This window comes from Lissotriton vulgaris, chromosome 7 (assembly GCF_964263255.1).
Source record: "Lissotriton vulgaris chromosome 7, aLisVul1.2, whole genome shotgun sequence".
Classification (NCBI taxonomy): domain Eukaryota; kingdom Metazoa; phylum Chordata; class Amphibia; order Caudata; family Salamandridae; genus Lissotriton; species Lissotriton vulgaris.
The window spans coordinates 827,127,091-827,147,624 of NC_141695.1; the positions used below are offsets into that span (position 1 = coordinate 827,127,091).

Genomic DNA, 20,534 nt, shown 5'->3' on the forward strand with positions numbered 1-20,534 from the left:
ACAAGATTTTTTAGGTATTTGATATTCTTTTTATCAGTCTCTTTCAAGTACATGAATGAAATCTTCAAATGTCTCTATCCAAACAAAGCTTCTATTGTCAATTTTTAGCTTTCTAGCGGTATTGAAAGGTGGTGGTGGTTTCAGGAATGCAGTAGCGTTGTAGACCAGTGTGAAACTTAGTGAGGTAGAAAGTAGCTTTCTTTCTGACACTGCTTGATCCTCACTGCAGGCTTGATTGTGCAAACTATGCCTGAGCCCTTGCAACATGCAGGCCCCTGGGCCGTCTTGGACTGGAAAAGTGGCTTCTTTTTTTCCTGCCATCTGAAAAATGTCACTATTCCGAAAGTCTCTCTCTGCTTTTTATTGTTCAAAGACCTGTGAAGTTGTTCTGAGCCCCACTTGGCAGTTTTTGTGATCAGCACAATCTTGGGAACGTCTCCATGAGCAACTTAACCAAGGGCAGTGGTAAAATGACTCTCTTTGAAGGGTTTGGTAAGTCAATTATTTCTTCTTCTATAGACATTAATTTGCACTTCCTGATACCTGGTTTATGTCCACTGTGCAGCGCTTCTGTTCCCAGCATTATTTAGCAATTTTCGGTTATCAATGACTGATTTTTGAACACCTGGCTGTATCCACCTTCAGCGTTAATACTCCATATAATGTATGACTTTATCTTGTGTGTCAGCATGGTACCTTTATGTATGGCCTGACCAGAAGGTTCTCGGCCAAGAACGTGTAGATTCTATGCAGTGCTTTTGTTATTTTTAACTGCTTCATAGCAGCTGGAGCTGCGCTTTGATTCCACATGCATTAAGCGTCGATTCTGTACTACAACGACAGCACACGTGGCACGCACAAGCAGTTTGCTTAGGCCACAGCAAGCTCTGTAGGAGAGCACTGTCGATCTTTGTGTTACTCATCCCCTACCTCGTCACCAATTGTAGCATTCTCCCCAGCCTGGGTACCCGCCAATGACTACACTACACACGGAGCTTAGTATTACATGTCTTTATTCGTGTGCGATTAACTGCGAACTCAACATTCTGAACCAGCTCTCATTGCATTTCGCTCTAAACCTTACATCACATCTCTACAGACTACATCAGGAGCAAAAAAGGTTCAGTCATTGCTAACTTGCAAAGCACTACAAGACCCAATACCCCTTTCCACATTGTACCGTTCAAAGGCGTAGGATTCATTTGTCCACCAAGCACCACAATCAATAGACCACCTAGTAACGTTTAACTGTTTGACAGAGAATGAATTAAAAGATATTTGAGGTACAGCTCATTTGTTTTGTTCAGCTACACAACACTTTTACCTCAAAATTCAGTGACCTGGCATTTACATCGCCAAAGTAAATGTCAGTCAGTCAGTCAAAATAGCTTTATTTCGATAAAAACATATCTTAAAAGCTGTATAACAAGAATAAAAAGCTATATTATTAAAAACGCAATACATTTGACAAATAGTTAATATACCCTAATCGACTGAATACCACAATTCATTAAAAACTTATAATAAATAATTAAAATAGCATTTACAGCATAAAAAAATTAGAGAAAGTGCAATTCACAAAGTGCGGAGAACTCATAGCAGCAAGAATACTTAAGGATTGGCATTCAAGATTCTGGCTCTAATATTCCACGCCCATCTCTGGAATTTGGCCAAACCACACGCATAGAGGGCTCATGCATCAGATCTTAAAATGCACAGCGCCACGAGGAGGCTACGAGTACCTAACTCCTTGCAGAGTGGTTTAAGCCAACATTCGCTTGGCGCTTTGTAGGCTGGACAAACGAACATGACATGCGCTATTGACTCAAGATTAGCCTCACAGCTTGGGCAGGGGGCTGGTGTCTGGTGGGGAGCCTTCCATTGCGCAGTCATTTCGCAAGTGAGGAGTGAACCAACCCTGAACTAAAAAAACAGAGCTCTGTCGTAAGTTTTTTGTATGACATCCAGGTATGGTTCGTAGCGAGTGAAATACTTGTGTTGCAGGAACTCCTCTGACAACCTGCCTAATTTAGGATCAAGGAAACCCTTGTTACTAACCCAGGACCAGTAAGCCTTCTTGAGTTCTTCCTTCCGTGGAGCAGTTCTATTTGCTCATACCTCTTTAAGATCAAGGTCATACAGTAATGTTTTTAGGTCCTTTAGCCATTTAATTTTATGCCACCCATCCATATTCATTATTTCTCCTAACCCCGCTGCATACTTTATCCGGTCTGGTGTCCGCCACATGCGGGCCCACAACAGGAGGGGGCGAAGTCTTGCTAGATCTCTAAATGAGTGGCACCCTAGATCTTGTAGTAAGGGCCCGGTGGGGGTCCTCTGGGGCAGCATCATAGGTTCTTTTAAAAATTTGTTTTCTGATTTCACAATTTGCTCTGAATTAGAAAAGCCCCAGAGTTAGGCTCCATAAAGAGCCGAGCTCACTCCTCCGGCCTTATAGATGTCGATAGCAGGGGCGATAGGTCTACTTGTTGTAAGCCGGCATCGTTAATTCCCAACCCGAGGCTGACGCGTAGAAGCACGAAGCACTTGGCAAGCGAACTGTTCTATTTGGTCCGGCCCAGGCGGAAGTGAGGTGTCTCATTTGCGGATGTACTTCCGGTAGTGCTGTTGGTGAATTGTACAGAGTAGGGAAGGAGTGGAGGCGTCTGGTGGGACCTAGTGCCACCGAAGTCATACACTCTACAGATGGATAGTTACGCTAAACCGGAACACAGTTAACGTTTGCAGCACCAACGGGAAAGATCCAACAGCGAACAGATTCCTCTCTCTGACACCGAAACCTCCAACCTAGCCAGCATGTCGAAGAGGGCATAAACATCAAAGAAAGACTTGCCGAACGGGGAAAACGGAATAACTTACCTGCAAAAGCGCCACAACATGCCACAGCTTGCCAGGCTTCACAGCCCATGCCGCCACCGCCGAGAGTCACCTTCCCTGCAGTTTGGACGCGCCGCCGCTCCGGGACTACGAATCCCGGCAGCCTACGCGGCGGCGCGCGTTGTGACACCGCGAGGGCGCCAGGGGAGGCGCACAAAAGCGCCGCAGGACCAGCTTCGCGGGACGCCCGGGGCGAAGCCCGGGCAAAGGGCGGGCCCTCTTAGGCCCGAGGAGGCCCGAGGAGCCTGGCCTGGGCCAGACACCCTGCTCGATTGCGAGTAGCCCAAGGACAGCGAGACTGCATAACTGTAAGTTGGCTAAATATTGAAGTAACCCACCATTGTGAGCCTGTAAGATATTGATATACCGAGATTGGTATTTGTACCTGGTCGAAACTTTCACCTGCTTCACTGTTGGATATCTATTGGGCCTGCTATGAACTGCCCAGAGACCAGAAGCATGGCAGCTGCTGGAGTAAAGAAACTGACTGGCACCCTAGACGATTTTATCGTCCGCACTCACGCCCTCATTGATGAAGGGATTATATTGATGGACAGAAGGGTGTCCCAAGATTTAGCCATGGCAAAGCGTTCCTCTTTAGGCCATATTGCACAAGCCTGTACTCCTAATAGTCTATCTGCTCCAAACACACTTGTAATGGTACACAAGGATGGGGGCTGTAATGTGCCAGCCTCCCAGGAAGGCCTGGAGGCAACCCCTAATCTCTCCTTATTGGTGGAAAGCGGCCCGGCTGCTAACGAGACTGAAAATATAACTACAGCTAGTACCTTAAATGAAAGGGGCAGGAAAGAGGGGGAAATCCCTAAACAAAAGAGTAATAAGCAAAAGTCCATTAAAACTACCACTCGAAAAGGGGAAAAAGCCCAGATCGGTAAAAATCACGATCCAATTCAGTTGGATCCGATTTCCTTGAATGTCAGCACCAATTTAGATGTTCATACTCATACTAAGGACATCACGGGTGGGCCTCAGGCAAACGTGGGCTTAACATTAAGTCTGCCAGACGAAACTGTCTTAGATAGTAGCTTGGAGGGAATTATGGAACTAAGCGGGGAAGTTGACAATCGAGCTAGAGGGAGTGAGGACAGTAGTAGCCTAATCATGGTTAACAATAACATCTTTGAAATGCTAAAAATCCTCTTAGAACCGATTGAGGTTAGGCTACGCTGTTTGGAATCTATACTGAATAATATCCATAAAGATATTAGTGCCCCTAGCTTCAATTTGAACAATAAAGTTCCACAAAAAAAACCGATTACGAATAGGCCACCCACAGCTGCTAAAAGCGTCCCCACCACTAATCTACCTCCAAAACCTACCACTAATCTACCTCCAAAACCCATACCAACACCTAAAAACCCAACCACAACTCACAAAGTAGCGCCACTCACACAAACTCCCAAATCACAACAGGATAAAGATAATTTAGAAAAAAGGGAGTTGCGTAGAAACATACACCTACCCCCAGAAGCTGCACCTTATGTTGTGGTTCTCACCGGAGTCCCTCAACCGGATGCTAAATCAAATGAAAATAATGGGGGACTTGTAAATAAAACAATACATTGGCTGAATGATAACTATCCTCTCCCCCCAGCCATCAAAAGCAACATCCTGATGGTTGAAAGGGCTCCATGGGTTGGGTATAATAAAAAAAGGACACACGGTGACTGCGTGGTGATAACATTTGAGAACCCACGCACTGCTGAATTTATCACAACGAGGCCCCCAAGAAATCATGGTCTGTCCATTGTGGCTAGGGCATTATATTACTTCTACCCTGAGGGTGAACACCCGGATAATAGGTGGAGTTGGACCAGGGAAAATCGACACCAAGGTGGTAATAATGGTCAGGCTTTTGAAAACAACTACCATAACACACCGTGGAATGGGAGGTATGATGATGGTTGGAATGTTGTGAAACATAGAGGGAGGCCTCCTTACTTTCGCCCACAAGGTTATGACCCAGGATGGTTAGGCAATCTGCAATTTCCTCCGATCTTTCCGTGTTATAACCGGTTTGATTGTTTGGAAGCGGTGGACTGACTCCCCAAGATCAAGGAAGATGCCCTGATGACTAATAAACCTGTGGACTCGGGTCTGATAAACCGTTCTGGGTGTGAAGAAACCCTAGAAACACGAGTGGGGGATGGGATTATACAAGGGAGCCAGGTCAGACAAGTTGGTGTCATTGTAGACATTTTACCCGCAGAAAAAGATTATTGCAAGGTGGTCTTTTGGAACGTGGCAGGATTAAAACAGAAGATTACCAATCCATCCTGGGACGATGCCATTACCGACGTGGGTATATTAGCCCTTCAAGAAACTTGGGCCACCACGCCGATACATCTAAATGGCTATAAAACTTACTTTACCCCCGCGGTGGGAGGAGTACACGGAAGACCCAAGGGAGGGTTGACTGTATATATATCCAATCTCCTAGTTTATGATAAAATCTCTTTTTCCCCTGGATCCAGTTACTATCAAAAAATTGTGATAGACATAAGGAAGGGTCCAAAGATGGTTCTTTTTAACTTTTACAATAACTGTTTAGGTAGCATGATTAAGGATGTACTTGCTACACTAACCTTAGATATGCAATACGAACTTGATATGAGTAAAAGGGGCGAAGTTATGTTATTATGGGGGGGTGATTTTAATTGTACTCTTTGTAAAAAGGGTCAGAAGGGTATTTGCGGTTTAATGCTGGAACAAGATATCAACCTGACGCATTTTGAACATACCCTACTAGGTGATTTATTAAACGAGATGATTTTTAATTTTGATTTTGGGTTTTCAAATGAGTTAGCCCATCACACAACGTCATTTGTTCCAACCTTTGTTGGGTGGGGGGCCTCATCTATTATTGATTTTAGTTTATGTACGCAAAGCTCTGCGGGTAGATTGATTAGCGCGAGTATCATGGACTTACCACTGAGTGACCACCTCCCACAGGTATTAAAAATGGAGAACCTATTTGTTGTACCCGATAATAGAGAATGTCCCAACCAAATGGTCCAGGATGTGAAGCTGGGTACCCAAAATGGTTATAACCTTAAATGGAGTAGAGTGGTTCCGGATGATTTTCTGTTTAAAATATTGAGTAAGTGCATGAGTAGTTTTTCGATCTGTTTATATGAATATGCGGAGAGTAGCGAAATAATAACCCATTTTAACATCATCTCTACCACAATTAAGGAAGCACTGTGGGTTGCAAGGAAAAATTCCCTAAAGTCCAATAGGAAATGGTTTGATAAAAAGTGCACTAAAGCCTTAACAAAGCTTAGACATGCAATTCATAAAAGACCACGGGATGTAATCTTAATTAGAATTGCAAGGAGGGATTATAATATAGCATTGAAGGACAGGAAGGCCTCGATAAAAAGGGAAGCATGGGACAACTTATGTGCGGCGTCACAATCAAAGGATCCGGCTGCTTTTTGGAAGGTCATTAACACCCCCCTCCTATATGAACAAAAAGCACGCATGGAAATCGCCGTTTCAGAAGATGAGTGGGTGGCTCACTTTTCCTCCCTCTATAGGGTTGTGGAATCACCCTTGACACAGGCCAGGACGCAGTGCTGCTAAATTTAGATACATCTAAAACCCTGGTTGTAACCCTTCCTGAAGTTATTGCAAGCTTGAAGGCGACTAAGGGGGGTAAGGCGGCTGGACCAGACGGCATACCAGCTGACCTCTATAAGGCTAACATCGAATTATGGGGGCCACTGCTAGTCCAGCTATTCAATGCTGCTTTGGCAAATAGTCCAATTCCTACTTGGTTTACATCGGTCATAGTCCCAATTTTTAAGAAAGGGGACAGGCTAAGCTGTACCTGCTATAGGCCAATTTCCCTATTGGACTCTTCCATAAAAATTTTGGGGAGAGTGATTTTAGCTAAATTGCAAAGCTGGGCTGAAGATAATGGGGTGTTAAGTGATTTTCAATTTGGGTTCCAAAAGGGTTTAGGGACCATAGAGCAAGGATTGAATCTGTTCACCTTGCAACAGAAGTATATAAAGGTCAAAAAACAACGTCTATACCTCACATTTGTTGATTTATCATCAGCTTTTGACTGTGTGTCACATAATAAACTGTGGTCAATTATGGCCGAACTGGGGGTAGACAATGCTATTATATGCTTTCTGAGAGATCTATATTCCGGGGCCACCGCAACTGTCAGATATGGGAAAAATGGTGAATGTAGCAGACAATTAGGGATTGGTCGGGGTGTGCGCCAAGGGTGCGTTCTAGCCCCCTTTTTATTTTTGTTATATATAAATGGAATGGAGAAGCACCTCGTGCAGGAGGGCAGGGACATGCCTATGGTGGGAGGTAGGCCTGTCCCTGCCCTGATGTACGCTGATGATGCTGTTTTGATGGCACGCACCCCAATGGCTTTACAAACTTTGGTTACATCCTTTAACAGTTTCATGCTTGGTTTAGATCTGAAAATCAATTGTTCTAAAACTCTGTCTATGTATTGTGGGTCAAGAACAAGCAAGCATCTGAAGCCAATTTTTATAAATTCCAATCCCTTAGAAAGGACCCCCACCTTCCCATATCTGGGGATATTGTTTCATAAAAGTGGCTCATGGACTACTGCAATTCATGCCAGATCTTTGTTATTTACCAAAACTATTATGGCCCTAAAATGCTTTATGAAAAAATTAGGAAAAAAACCCATAAAGGAGATTTTAACTGTTTACAATGCGACTTGTTTATCTGTAGTTACCTACGGTGCAGGATTGTGGGGTTACTCAAATATTAGCTCAATTCAAACCATGGAAAATAAGTTTTTATGCCACATTCTGTCCGTGCCCGAAAGTACCGCAACGATGATATGCCATGCTGAATTGGGAATACCTTATGTTACTGATACTATTAAAATTCAGCCAATCCTTCTTTGGCATAGGGTTTGGACAAATGATGAATGTGTTGTTAACCGGGCTATTTTAAAGGATATTTTAGCATTGGACAATATCAATGACTTTAAATGGATATGCTACGTCAGAAACTTTCTTGAAAAATTAAGTTGCCCCCAATACTTTGAGGATCCACAATCAATGGCATACATACCTAGAAGAGATTTGAAAAATCTGTGTATGTCGTACCTCAGGGAAAAAAGACATATAGAGGAGGCGAGAAAAAAGACTGTTTCTGCCCACCAGGACATTTTATGTGGAGAGAAATTACAGCCATATTTATCATTGTATATGTCCAACAATGAACGCTTCCTTTTGACCCGGTTTAGATTTAATATTGTTTTTAGGACATTATCCTTCCCTGTGATGAATTGTTGGTCGAAGGATTTATGTCTTTGTCCATGTGATGATGTATCCCCACAATCCGATATACATATATTATTTTTCTGTAAATTTTATACTCTCTTCCGAAGGAAACTCATCATCCCTATCCTTAAAGATTTAAATGTATATAGATGTCGCCTAGCGTTTTTAGAGTGCCAGAAAATGGAAACTGTTTTTATGGTAGCCTCACTTGCTGAATTTTTAAAATCAGTTTTTAAGTGTCGTAAATCAATTCAAATGGATTAATTTTTCTATATTGTACACATGAACTTAATTTTGGTGTTTTCTTTTTCTTTGTGATTTTAAAAATGTTTACTTGACCCCTTGTAAATTGTACCTTTCATGCTACTTTTATGGTTATTCTTCATTTATAACCGAATAAAGTATTTCTGAATCTGAAGTGCGGTGCTCTTTAAGTATTGCCCCCGCTACCCTTTTATGATTCAGAAGCATTTTTTGGGTGTGAGAACTCCAGAGCATGGAGTCAGAGATGCGGATACCCAGATAATCAAACATGGTGACCCTCTCTAACGGGACTGAATTTAGTGCTGGTGGAGTCCTAAGATTTTTTGGGGAATTCAACACCAGATACTTTGTTTTCTCAGAATTAATGACCAGTTCTATGTTGGTGCAAAATGACTGAAAGCTGTCCAACAGACTCTGCAGGCCCCTCAGGGTCTTAAAGATAAGGAGGGTGTCATCGCCGAACAGGAGGGTAGGAATTTTTTCATCCGCCAGAGCTGGAGCGTCAGACGGTATTCGCTGTAGATGTTCAACCACCCCATTCACATACAAAGAAAATAGGGTGGGAGCTAAAACACAGCCCTGGCAAACACCCCTGTTAACCGATATTCTGGTTGTCTTCTGTCCTTGAGAACCCCATCTCACTTGGGCATAATGGCCTTCATGAAGACGCACCAACATGTTTAAGATGCTCTGCTAACACCTGCCACAGGCGCCCCCGGGGGACCAGGTCAAAGGCAGTCTTTAGATCAATAAATGGGAGATAAAGACCGCTCTTGCCTATCTGCACCACCTTCCAATGGAGGAGGAGTAACCTGAACAGCTGCTCGATTGTCCCGGTGCCAGCCATAAAACCTGCTTGGTAGTCAGAGAGGATCCTATTTTCATCTGCCCATTCCAAGATCCTCTCCAACCCCACCCTCCCAGCAACCTTTTGTACTGAATCAATCAGACTTATTGGGCGACAATTGACAGGGTCGTACCTGGCACCCTTTTTATAAATAGGGACGACCTCTGCTCCTTTCCAGGAATCTGGAATTTGAGAGCTGTTATCGATGGCATTAATTAAGATGGTAATTTTGCCAATTTTGCGTGGTCTGCCCGAAGGAGATCCCCGGGGATGCCATCTGGGCCTGCTGACTTTGCTGGGACTATGCGCCACTTCAAGTTCAGAGAAAGGATAGCTGTTTGGTTCCCCCAGGCCCATTCTAGAATCAATGAATGGACCTTCCCATGGGACATCCTCAGAGTTAGAATAAAGTTTCAGAAAGTGGTGATTACTACACAGTCAGGATGTGTCTTAGTTCTAATTAGGTTCCAGAATCGGCTAGCATCCTTCGCCAGGCTGGCTGTTTTCAGGGCTTGCCAGTGCTGCTCCTCCCACTTTTTTTTAGCATTGGACACTGCCTCCTTATAATCCCTTCTTGCTAGCTGAATGATAGGGAGGGACTTGCTTTTGACAGCCGCAACCAAGGCGTTTTTTTTGCATCTACAATTTTTCGTGTACCACATATTGTTACCGTTGGGCTTCTCACGCACTAAGCGGGGGCCTGCTCCAGCGGTTGCACGGAAAAAGATTCTGAGAGTACTGATAGTTTTTTCATAAATTTTGGGAATTTTTTCGGTGGCATCTGAGTCCGTAGAGGCTTCTCTCTTTTCGAAATCGAAATTGAAAACCCAATCCACAAATGGAAACATACAGTCTACCTTTGGCCCTACTAGGTATCAATTGGTAAAAGCGGCAATTCAAATCGAGTTTGGGGCTCTTTGCATCATATATGCAGGTGAGATAAACTGCAAATATAATTTACCCCGGGAATACAAAGCACAATCAAGGCCACAATTTCCTGTCCATGTGAAGCTGCATAAGGGAGGACGAGATGTGCGGAAACGGCTAAAAAGCAAAGTTCAAGGGAAAATTGTTATCACAGCCTCTCCGCTCAGTAGCTCACCGCTTCAAATTGAAATCTTTGGGCCAGGCAAAACATTTAATAGAAGATTAGTCATGGAAGACTCGGTCCATGGAGCTGGAGCTGGAGTGTCAGTGTCGAGTGTGCAGAAGGAGCAAACTGGGTCAATAAAGCACAGTGAGATCAACCTGGAAAAAAAAGTGGACAATATACTAGCACTATCTAGGGGTTTAAGCAAATCAATGATACCTTCTAAGAGCATAGAGGGGGGTGCTCACACACCTGAAATTGAAACTGTTGCGGACTCCTGCATACCGATGGATAAACACACAGATAAACGACCAGAGACAAAGGGACCAGAAACTAGGGGAGCCAAGGCAAAGGAAATTAAAAATAAATTACGAGAAGAAGGAAAAGGGAGAGAGAAGGATAGAAACAAAGATAAATCAAAAGGGAAAGGTTCAGAAAAATAAAAATAAAAAGACCAAGATAAAGACAGAGACAAAGACAAAAACAAAGACAAAGAGATGGAAATTGAAATGGAAAAAGAAAAAATCAAAGAAAGAAATGAAAAATGCCCAGGTGAAAAAGAGAAAGTTCAACGAAAGGATAAAGAGAAGGCGAAATGCATTGAAGCAAATGATGATGTGGAGTTAATGGCAAAAAAAGCCAAGCGACTTCAAACTATTAAGAATCTGAAAGCAAACGCTAAAGCTACCGAACAAGCTAGTACACTCCAGCCCAGTATATCCAGTATCTTTTGCCCTATACCCAAGGAAGGAGGGAAAAAGCCTCAAAACATCCAGTAATGTCTGAAGCATCTAAGAATGAGGAGAATACGATGATACATCTGGAACCAGACCCCGAAACATCAGCAAAGTCTTTTTTAATGCAAACTGGTTACAATGAGACTCCCAGCTCCTTACGTAATCCCTTTATGGTGAAATTGATACAATCTGAAGTGGAAAATCCATCTGAGGAATCGGATGCAGATATATACGAGACTGGTTTATCTACAACAAGTGAGATTAGCGATGATAATATTAATCCAGACCGAGGTTTAACACCCGAAGGCACAGACTCCTTAGACGCCAAGAAATCTAGCGCTTCAGATCAAGGCTATACCCGAGGGGAAAAAAATTGAGAAAAGGAGAACAAGGAACCAAGGGCTCAATAAGTCAAACTTTGAAGAAAGCTCAGACCAAGGAAGTTTCACTGGTCAAGCCAGCAAAAGTAGGAACAAATCGAATAATTCTGATGAAGCTGTACCAGCTCAGCACATGGAAGAGGACTCAAATGGGAGCGAAAACCAATTACAACATGGATTGGCTGCAAGAAAAGGGAAAGTGGTTGAGCCTTCTTTAAAAGATAACCTGACCACCATCAGAGACTTCCATAAAGACATAAAGAAAGACAGTGAAAGGAATCATGCCGCTATCCAGAAGTTAGAAGGGGTGGTCAACAAAGTAGGCAGTACTTGTACCGAGATATCGGAAAGGATGGCATCTCTAGAAACTCGCACTGAGTATTTAGAGAAAGATGTTTCCTGCCTTCAAAAGCAAGAAAAAATTCAAGAAGGGATCATTAGAGACTTAATGTTCAAGGTTGAAGATCAGGAGAACCGCTTCAGAAGAAACAACCTTCGCTTTCTTGGTATCCCGGAAGCCGTGGAGAGCAACGATCCTAGGGGATATATAAGTAACCTTCTGAAAAAAACTTTCCTGGGATATGGACAAAGAAATCCAGCGGGCCCATCGCTTTCCCCTAACACAACGTAAACACACTGAGAACTCCATTAAATACCCAAGGGCAATCTTGGTGTATTTTGGTAACTTTCTTTTACGTGAAGCCATTTACGACCTTGCGCGGCCTACCAGTAAGCGGGAACATAATGGATACTTCTTTTTTGTAAGACTAGACTATGCACATCCAACAGTCGAAAGAAGATGGAGTATGCGGGAGCTCTTCACCCCTTTTGAAAAAGCTGGTGCTACTGTTTACCTACAAAACCCTTCCCGTCTGAAAGTAATTTACAAAGGAACTACGCGCTTTTTCAATAGTGAAATTCAAGCGGAAGGATACCTGCAAGAAATATCGGACACTGCAAGGAAGGATAACTGATAAACATCATGAACCAAAAAATTAATTCTATTGGGGACAAAATAGTTGCCGGAGATTCTTAAAATAAGTATTGCTTTGATACGGGCTTATGCTCTTATTTCTCTAACTTGTTTTTCCTTTTTTCTTTTTTGGTTTTTGTGCTCTTTTCTCATTCTCTAAAGGCGGGGCCAGAGGCTCTGAAAGTGATCTTTGGTGACCAGACCACATAGACGCCCACACCTGGATCCGGCTGGACCCAGTATGCCTCAATGGGTGGTTGGGGGGGCGGGAGGGACTGGATGGTGGAAGGAGGGAGGGAGGGATGGGTTGGTGCTGGGGGGGTGTAAACCTAAAAAAGAGAATTCATGACACTATTGTTATTATAATCAGGCTGAGATTTAAAGCTGTAACAAGGTATGTGATCAAGCGTGTTTTTAGTATGCTAAACGGACGGCTGAATAGAAGGAAGGATCTAAGGCAGAAGTATGTCAAAGCTTAGAATCTGCTCTATGAATACAGGGGGCCTAAACGATTGGAAAAAAGGGGAAGACTGGAGGAATTTGTTAAATTTACACAAACGGATATTATGTGTATGCAAGAGACCCATCTGCCATGGGGGAAAAGGCACTGGTTAAACCTAAAGGGATTTGAGACTCTTTCTTGTTCCTCCCAAACATCTACTATTAGGGGGGTGGCTATCATTGGCAAGGTGGGCCTGGGGGGAGCTAAATGATTTAAGGCTGACACCATGGGGCGGTGGGCATTATGCGAAATGAATCTGGGCATTACTATTTGCTGCATCTATGGGGCTAATAGCGTTGACCCTGATACCTTCGACCGTATGGAGAAGGAGTTAGCAAGTTGGCCAGCACCCATAGTGGTCTGTGGGGATTTTAATATCTCTGCAGATTTCGAAGGGGGAACCGGATATACCGGGCATAAGCCCCGGGTGTATCGGGCAGTACGTTCAATGATGGATACACACGGTTTGAGGGATGTTTGGGGTAGTATTGAATCAGGGAATTCAGGCTTCACATATTTTTCACACCCATTTAAGAAATATTCCAAGTTAGAGTATTTTATGATCTCCTCCACAGATATTAGCACAGTAGAAATCAGCAAATTGCCCATGATAATATCAGACCATAATCCATTATTATTAACCATAGTTCTCAACAGACCAGCTAAACCAATGAGACCATGGACTTTCGATAGGAATCTTTTAATAGATAGCACCTATATAGCGCATATGAAGAATTGGTCACGTGCCTTTTTTGATGCAAATAGATATAGCGCATCGCGAAACTCTGTTTGGGACAGTTATAAAGCTGCCTTAAGGGGAGAAACCAGCAGCTACACTTCTCAAAATTGGAAAAGACTTAACTTAGAGAGAGAGCAATTAATGAATAAATTATCAATGGCTGAGGAACAGCACAGGAAAGATATATCCCAGGGAAGGCAGGGAACTGAAAGTTTAGAAAGAGTGAGTACTATTAAAGCCGAGATACAAAAGCAACTAGCCAAAAAAGCAGCCGCTGAATATCAAGCACAAAGAAGGAATATGCATGAGACGGGGGAACAAGCCGGGAAAGCATTGGCACTACGTATCAGACAAGCGGCTTTGAAAAATATTATTACACATATAGAAGAGCAGGTTAGGAGTTACGAGGAGCCAAAGGAAATCATAAACGTCTTCAAAAGATACTATCAAACATTGTATCATGAAGATCCGGTTACTGAGGAACCAATGATCGAGTGGACAGGATTGGGAACCAAAGTGGTGATAGAGAAATTCTAGAACAATCCATCACCATGGATGAACTCTCGGAGGCCCTACAAGATCTAGCAGCAGGGAAGGCTGCGGGCCCCGATGGTCTATCAATTGAACTCTATAAATGCTTATTTGAAGAAACATCTACACTTCCGTTAAACCTTTTCAACGGGATTATAAATACAGGCTTAATTCCTGAGTCATGGATGAGGACCAATATAGTGGTATTTCATAAAAAGGGCAAGCCCACGGAAAATCCGGGTTCATATAGACCCATATCCCTAATAAACGTGGACAATAAATTATATGCTAAGATCTTGGCAACCCGCTTGGGACGGATCATTGGGACCCTGGTCTCTCCCTGGCAGCATGGTTTTATTCCCAGTAGGGGAACCACTGATCATATCAGACGAGCTATCACATTGTTTGATATCCATGCTGCCGGGGAGGGGTGGGGGTCGCAATGATCCTCCTAGACGCGGAGAAAGCTTTTGATCGCGTCAGATTGGATTTTCTGTGGAGGGTGCTCGCTAAAAGGGGGTTTGGGCCAAGGTTTCGGGAAGCTATTCAGGCAATGTATATCACCCCAGTTGCGAAAATTCAAATGATGGGTGAGAGCTCGGATAAGATCTTTATTACGAGGGGGACAAGGCAGGGATGCCCGTGCTCACCCATTTTATTCACACTTTATATTGATCCTCTAATACGCCAAATAATTGATAACACAGCAATCAAACCAGTAGTTACGAAGGGATTTCAAACAAAAATCTTGGCATATGCCGATGATTTGGCTGTCATTACCACCGATCCCGACGTGGCTATGCGTGAAGTGGTGGGCACTACGAGCAAATTTGGTGGACAATCAGGGTATCGCTTAAATGTGGGTAAGACGCAGGTGCTCTGCTCCAAGAATATAATTAAATCAGACTCCAGATTTGTTGATTTCGTGGTATATCTGGGGATAACGATCAACGCACAGCCGGAGTTGATAATCAGAGATAATTTCATCCCTCTTATGAAATCTATGAGGGAGAATCTGAAAAGAATGGATACATTACAACTTTCAATATTAGGTGGTGCCAATGTCATCAAAATGACTATGTTCCCCAAGGTATTATATCAATTCCGGTTGATCCCCTTTAAAATAGAGGGGGAAATTATTAAACAAATAGAATCCATCTTTATGAATTTCTTGTGGCAATATGGAAAGGTTAGAAGATCCATGAAATATATGTCTTTGCCTCAGGAAAGGGGGGGCTTGGGACTGCCAAACCTGAGATACTATCACTGGTCTTGTCTTCGTACGCAGATGGCTATATTATTCAATCCCGTGAGAAATAGTGTAAACTCCCCAAGCAGACAAGATGTTATTCCATCTATTTTTGAACTGCTGCTTGGAAGTGAGGCTACCGGGGTATTATTAAGGAAAACAGAAAGAAGCTATTACAATAAATCGAGATACAAGACACTTGAAGGGATATGGGGGGTCTGGGTAGCAGCTCAGAAAGCTCTGGCAATCTCTAAATATAATCACCACACCCCACTTTGGAACTCGGGCCTCTTTCCTAACCTAAGTAATTATGGGTCTTGGAGACACGGGGAGCGACAGGGTATCCTGACACTGGGGCAAGTTATGGTCAGGGATGAGTGTAGAACTCTGGAAGACCTGAGACAAAGGTACTCCCTCCAGGGTAGCCAAGATTACAAATATGCTCAGGTGGTCAGTACAATCAGATCAACAAGGCCTTGTAGCATCTTAAGGGAGAGGTGTAACATACTGGATTATCTGAAGGGGGGTGAACCTAGAATCAACGGAGTGTACAGGCTGTTTGTGGAGGAATCCCAGGACGATATGGGCAAAACTGAGGCAGCCTGGGCTTCAAAATTGGAGGATCCGGACATTGACTTGGACAGAGCCCTTATAATGGATGGAAGATTCCTACGCTCCTCCAATTTAAGAGCTCAGCACTTCAAAACATTATTTAACCTGTACTACACCCCCTCCAAGCTCTATGATTGGGGTAAGAGGGAAAACAGCAACTGTCCCAGATGCTGTAAAGGTCCGGCTGATATTATCCATATGTTTTATCAGTGCGAGAAACTTGGATCAACTAAAACAGAGATTGAAGCATTCTGGGCGGGGTTGTTGGATGCTAAGATAACTCTGTCTCCAACACTCATGATCATAGGATGTGAAAGCAAATTGAAATTAAATATTGAGACTGAAGCTTTAGTCTTTATCTCTACAGCTGTACTTAAAATATTAATTTCAGCAGCCTGGAAAGACACTGAGGCCCCAACCTTCCAAATGTGGATGTCCAGACTATTAGGAATACATAATGTGGAGGCGGCTCTGTATGAACTCAAGGGTTAAAAATTAAGAGAAGTGGGGATGAAGATCTGGGCACCAGTGGCTGCCTGGCGGGCTAACAGATTGTAGTAAGCTCATTGGGTTCTTAGAACTATGGTAATGTTCTTAACTGTCATTCTCTTTTTTTTTCCATCTCCTTTTTGTTTGTCGCAGCCGGCTTAATATTTATAATATTCATATTAATAATATTAACTATTTGATTATTTAAAAGAATCAATTCAATTGGATACTAAGCTATGTAATCCGATAATCGATCTGTGTATTACCTCTGTATTGTTAATTTAGGCCGATTGTTTATATTGTATCTTGTCTCTTTCATTTAAATTATGTATATTGTTTTCTCATTATGCCTCATGAATTCTCAATAAAAAAAAAATAAAAAAAGAGGCTTCTCTCTTTTCATTTAAAGCCTCTGCCAGAGTCTCTCTAATGCTGTATAGTTTCTTATCACCCAGGACAACTCTATGCCATTTCAGGTAACTACTACAATTTGAGGGAATTACTTCCCTCGTTGACATTAAGTTTCCTGTATCACTAGGACCAGAATTGGGCAACCATAAGGACTTTAAAGTTAAACATAATGGATTATGGTCACTATCAACTGTAGGTGCTATCACCATATCTATTAAGTGCCGCCACAGTTTGCAATTCAAAAGGATATAGTCAATTCGCGAGGAGCAACCTACCCTATTACAGGTATGTGCCCCTGCTTAATCAGACGCTGACCTGCCATTGGTTGCCCTTAGCCCATATTCTACGGTTAGAGAGTTCAACTGAACAGCCAATTTGGTCCATCTTTTTATCGGCGGGGTCCTCAGCGAGGGGATTTCCCGCTTCGCATCGTCCTCTTCAATGTCTAGCACATCCACGGCAGCGAGAGGCTCAAAAGTGCAATTAAAGTCTCCCCCTACCAGGATGTGCGAATCGTGGGGGCATTTGGAAAGTTCAGCTTCCAAGGATGCGACTATCGGAGATTCTGCTCCTCCCTTTGTTCCTCGAACATAGATGTTAAAAATATCCAGAATTCTGCTTCCTTGATTCTCCCTAATAGTTCATCTTAAAAGGTCAGGAGAAATGCATTGGATCTGTTTCATTGTACAATCTAAGGAAATGCTGATCCATACTAATAGGCCACCGGAGGAAGGCCCTTCCCTGCTAAAGATTGAACTGCTGGAACGCAGTAGGACACAAAGCCTACTTTATGGTGAGGAACCTGACTCCCTGTCTCTTGAAAGATACAAATAGTGTAGCCTTCAACGTAGCTGTTCCAGTCTGGGAGGGGTAATTTCTTAGAGAGGCCAGCTATATTCCAACAAAGAATCTTTAGGCTTGGGCTGTCCTCTTTTGAATTCCCCACCTCATTAGATAATTTAGTCTGGGCACAATTAGGTTCCACAGAGGAGTTTATAGAACGGGGGCTTAGGACTATATGCCCAAAGTAATTGTATTATGTAACGAACTGAGATACCAACTGTCTTTCACTACTGACCTCTCCAAAACCAATATTTTTGTTTCAGAAGTTTTCACGGTCCACAGACAAGCACCATAATAGACATCCAGGTTAGCCTGTAGCCTCTGCGGCCCGACCAGTGTTTGCTCCATAATACCAAATCTCCTACAGAAAGTAGCCATTTCCAGAACCTGAGCCTGAATCCCCTTGCCCCCTAGGAGCACCTCTCAGACTGAAACATACTGATGCCAACATGCCACCCTCCATTAAGCCCTTCCGTTCTTGGCTTCTTCCGAAGCTTCGACCTCTGTTATCTAGGAGTGGTTGTGTTCAGTTACCTCACTGGAGTAAGTGAATACATTTTCATAACAGATCAGTTACACTGAATAGACCACTGGTTTTGTTTGTTTTTTGTTCTCCCTGTGTTTGTTTACGATTTTGTTTGAACTTTATTGTATACATGTATTTGCGTAGTATGGTGTACAACATGTAATTACCACATAATGTTTTTAGATGGTAACTGTTTTAAATTTGGGAAATGGTACAAACATTTTCTATTGTGATACTACCAATGGACATAGTATTTGGGCCTTTAGCTTGAAATTAAAAAGCCACTGGAGAATACATAATGTGAGCCTTGTGTCTCTCTATACGTCTGTGGTACTTACGTTTAAATCATTAGTGTGCATGTCATACTAGCTCTGAATGTTGATTTGAGAGTGAATGTAGTATATACATGTGGTTTGGTATTTGCCAAGGGGAGGTTGAACGTTTACTGTAAGTGAATGAGTGCCAGGGGACTATTCCTCATGCCAAGTGCCTTCATCTTCTATGATAGGACAGTTCTGTAAACCCTGTTGAATGCAACCAGGAGGCCACAGGAGAGGATCTTATATACCTGACTGCTCCACCAGTGGACCACCTGGCTGGATCCTTTAGCATAAAACTCCGATGCCTGGTCCCCATCATCGGGGAATGCAGCCTTTCGAAGTGATATGGCATCTTTTTCGTCCACACAGTTTTAAGCTACAACTAGACCAACCTGGCCAACACCATCTATACATGTAGTTATTTTCAAATATAAATTGTTCAGTTAAAACATATAAACAATTCACCAGTGAAAGATCAACCATTCAACCAGACCATAATAATAAAACGTTCATCCATATTTAAATAATAACACATTACCACCATGAATATTAATAAAGATACAGGCATATGGATAGGACTTTTGTTTGCATCAATCCGATTATAGAAGCATGCAATAAGAAGTGATTTGAACTATCTTAAAACAACTACCGGAATAGCGGTGCAAGGGTTTTTGATCCGCAGCCAGGATCTTCCATTAAAACGTTATAGTAGTCAGCTCTTTTAGCTTCATTACCCCCGCTGAATAGTAGCTGACACAGCGATTGACTCAAGGGACTATTCAAGAATCCATTTTTTGGTTAGATTTTTGGTCATTACTCCCAACATATGGAATTCTTTCCCCATGGAAATAAAAACTGCACCCTGTTATTTTAGAATTCTGGAAAACATTCAGAACCTGGCTATTCAGACACTCCTACGACTAATACTCTACCCACCTGTATTTGTCTTCTTGTTCCCTCCTCAGCGCCATGAAACAGGCTGGTGAAAGTCCACTTTATAAACTTCATAAACATGACATAAACATAACAGGTGTCGCCTACAGGCAGCTTGAGCTGTGGGTTGTCAACTTCCTATTTTGAACAATACAGTACACTGGGTAGATTTTGTGTCAGGCCCTTGCACATGATTGAGTGGTTTTATTGTCCATCTTAATTCCCTACTCTTAATTTAATGGCATTCCTCCCTATTTTTGTGTTTGTGGCTCCCCCTTGAACATAGCTTGTTTGTCCTTCTTTTGACTGGGTGAGTTCTAGCATTTCACTGATGATAAGAGTGGCCGACTTTTCCATTTTTCTGTTAGCATGCCATGAAAAGGTGTCTTTGTTTGCTCTCTCCCTCATCTCCTTGCTACCTTCACATCCCCTCCCTCTCTCGCTCTCTCTCTCTCTCTCTCTCTCTCTCTCTCTCTCTCTCTCTCTCTCTCTCGGCCAGTAATCGGTGTGGACACTGTCCTTTACCACTTGTGTCCCAAGGCCACAATACCGGCCCATTCAAATGGAAAACCAAATAACTCTCCTTGGTAAAAGCCTCACTCCGGATAGCGAGGGGAGGGAAGAAATATCGGGTCATGGTCAGAGTCCTGCTAACCCTTCCTGCCTGCACTATCCTCACGCTGGCTGCTATGGCACGGCAGCGCCTAAAGGTGGGTCTCAGTATTTGACTTATTCCCGAGTTAAGCGAGGCACATTGAGCGCTTGGCGTTGCAGTCTTTGAATGGCTGTGCAGTGTAGCCCGGCTGGGGAGGATTCTGCAGAGCAGATCCAGAGGTCACTCCACTGCCCCGAATTATACAGCACGAGTTGTCTGCGCGTTT

At 43.0% G+C, this 20,534-nt stretch overlaps 1 protein-coding gene across 12 annotated transcripts in view; it reads right to left on the reverse strand.

The window, feature by feature from the left end:
- The window catches only part of LOC147702483 (uncharacterized), a 203,202-nt gene that overhangs the window by 182,048 nt on the left and 620 nt on the right, over nt 1–20,534 (reverse strand). The gene's annotated exons all lie outside the window — the stretch shown is intronic.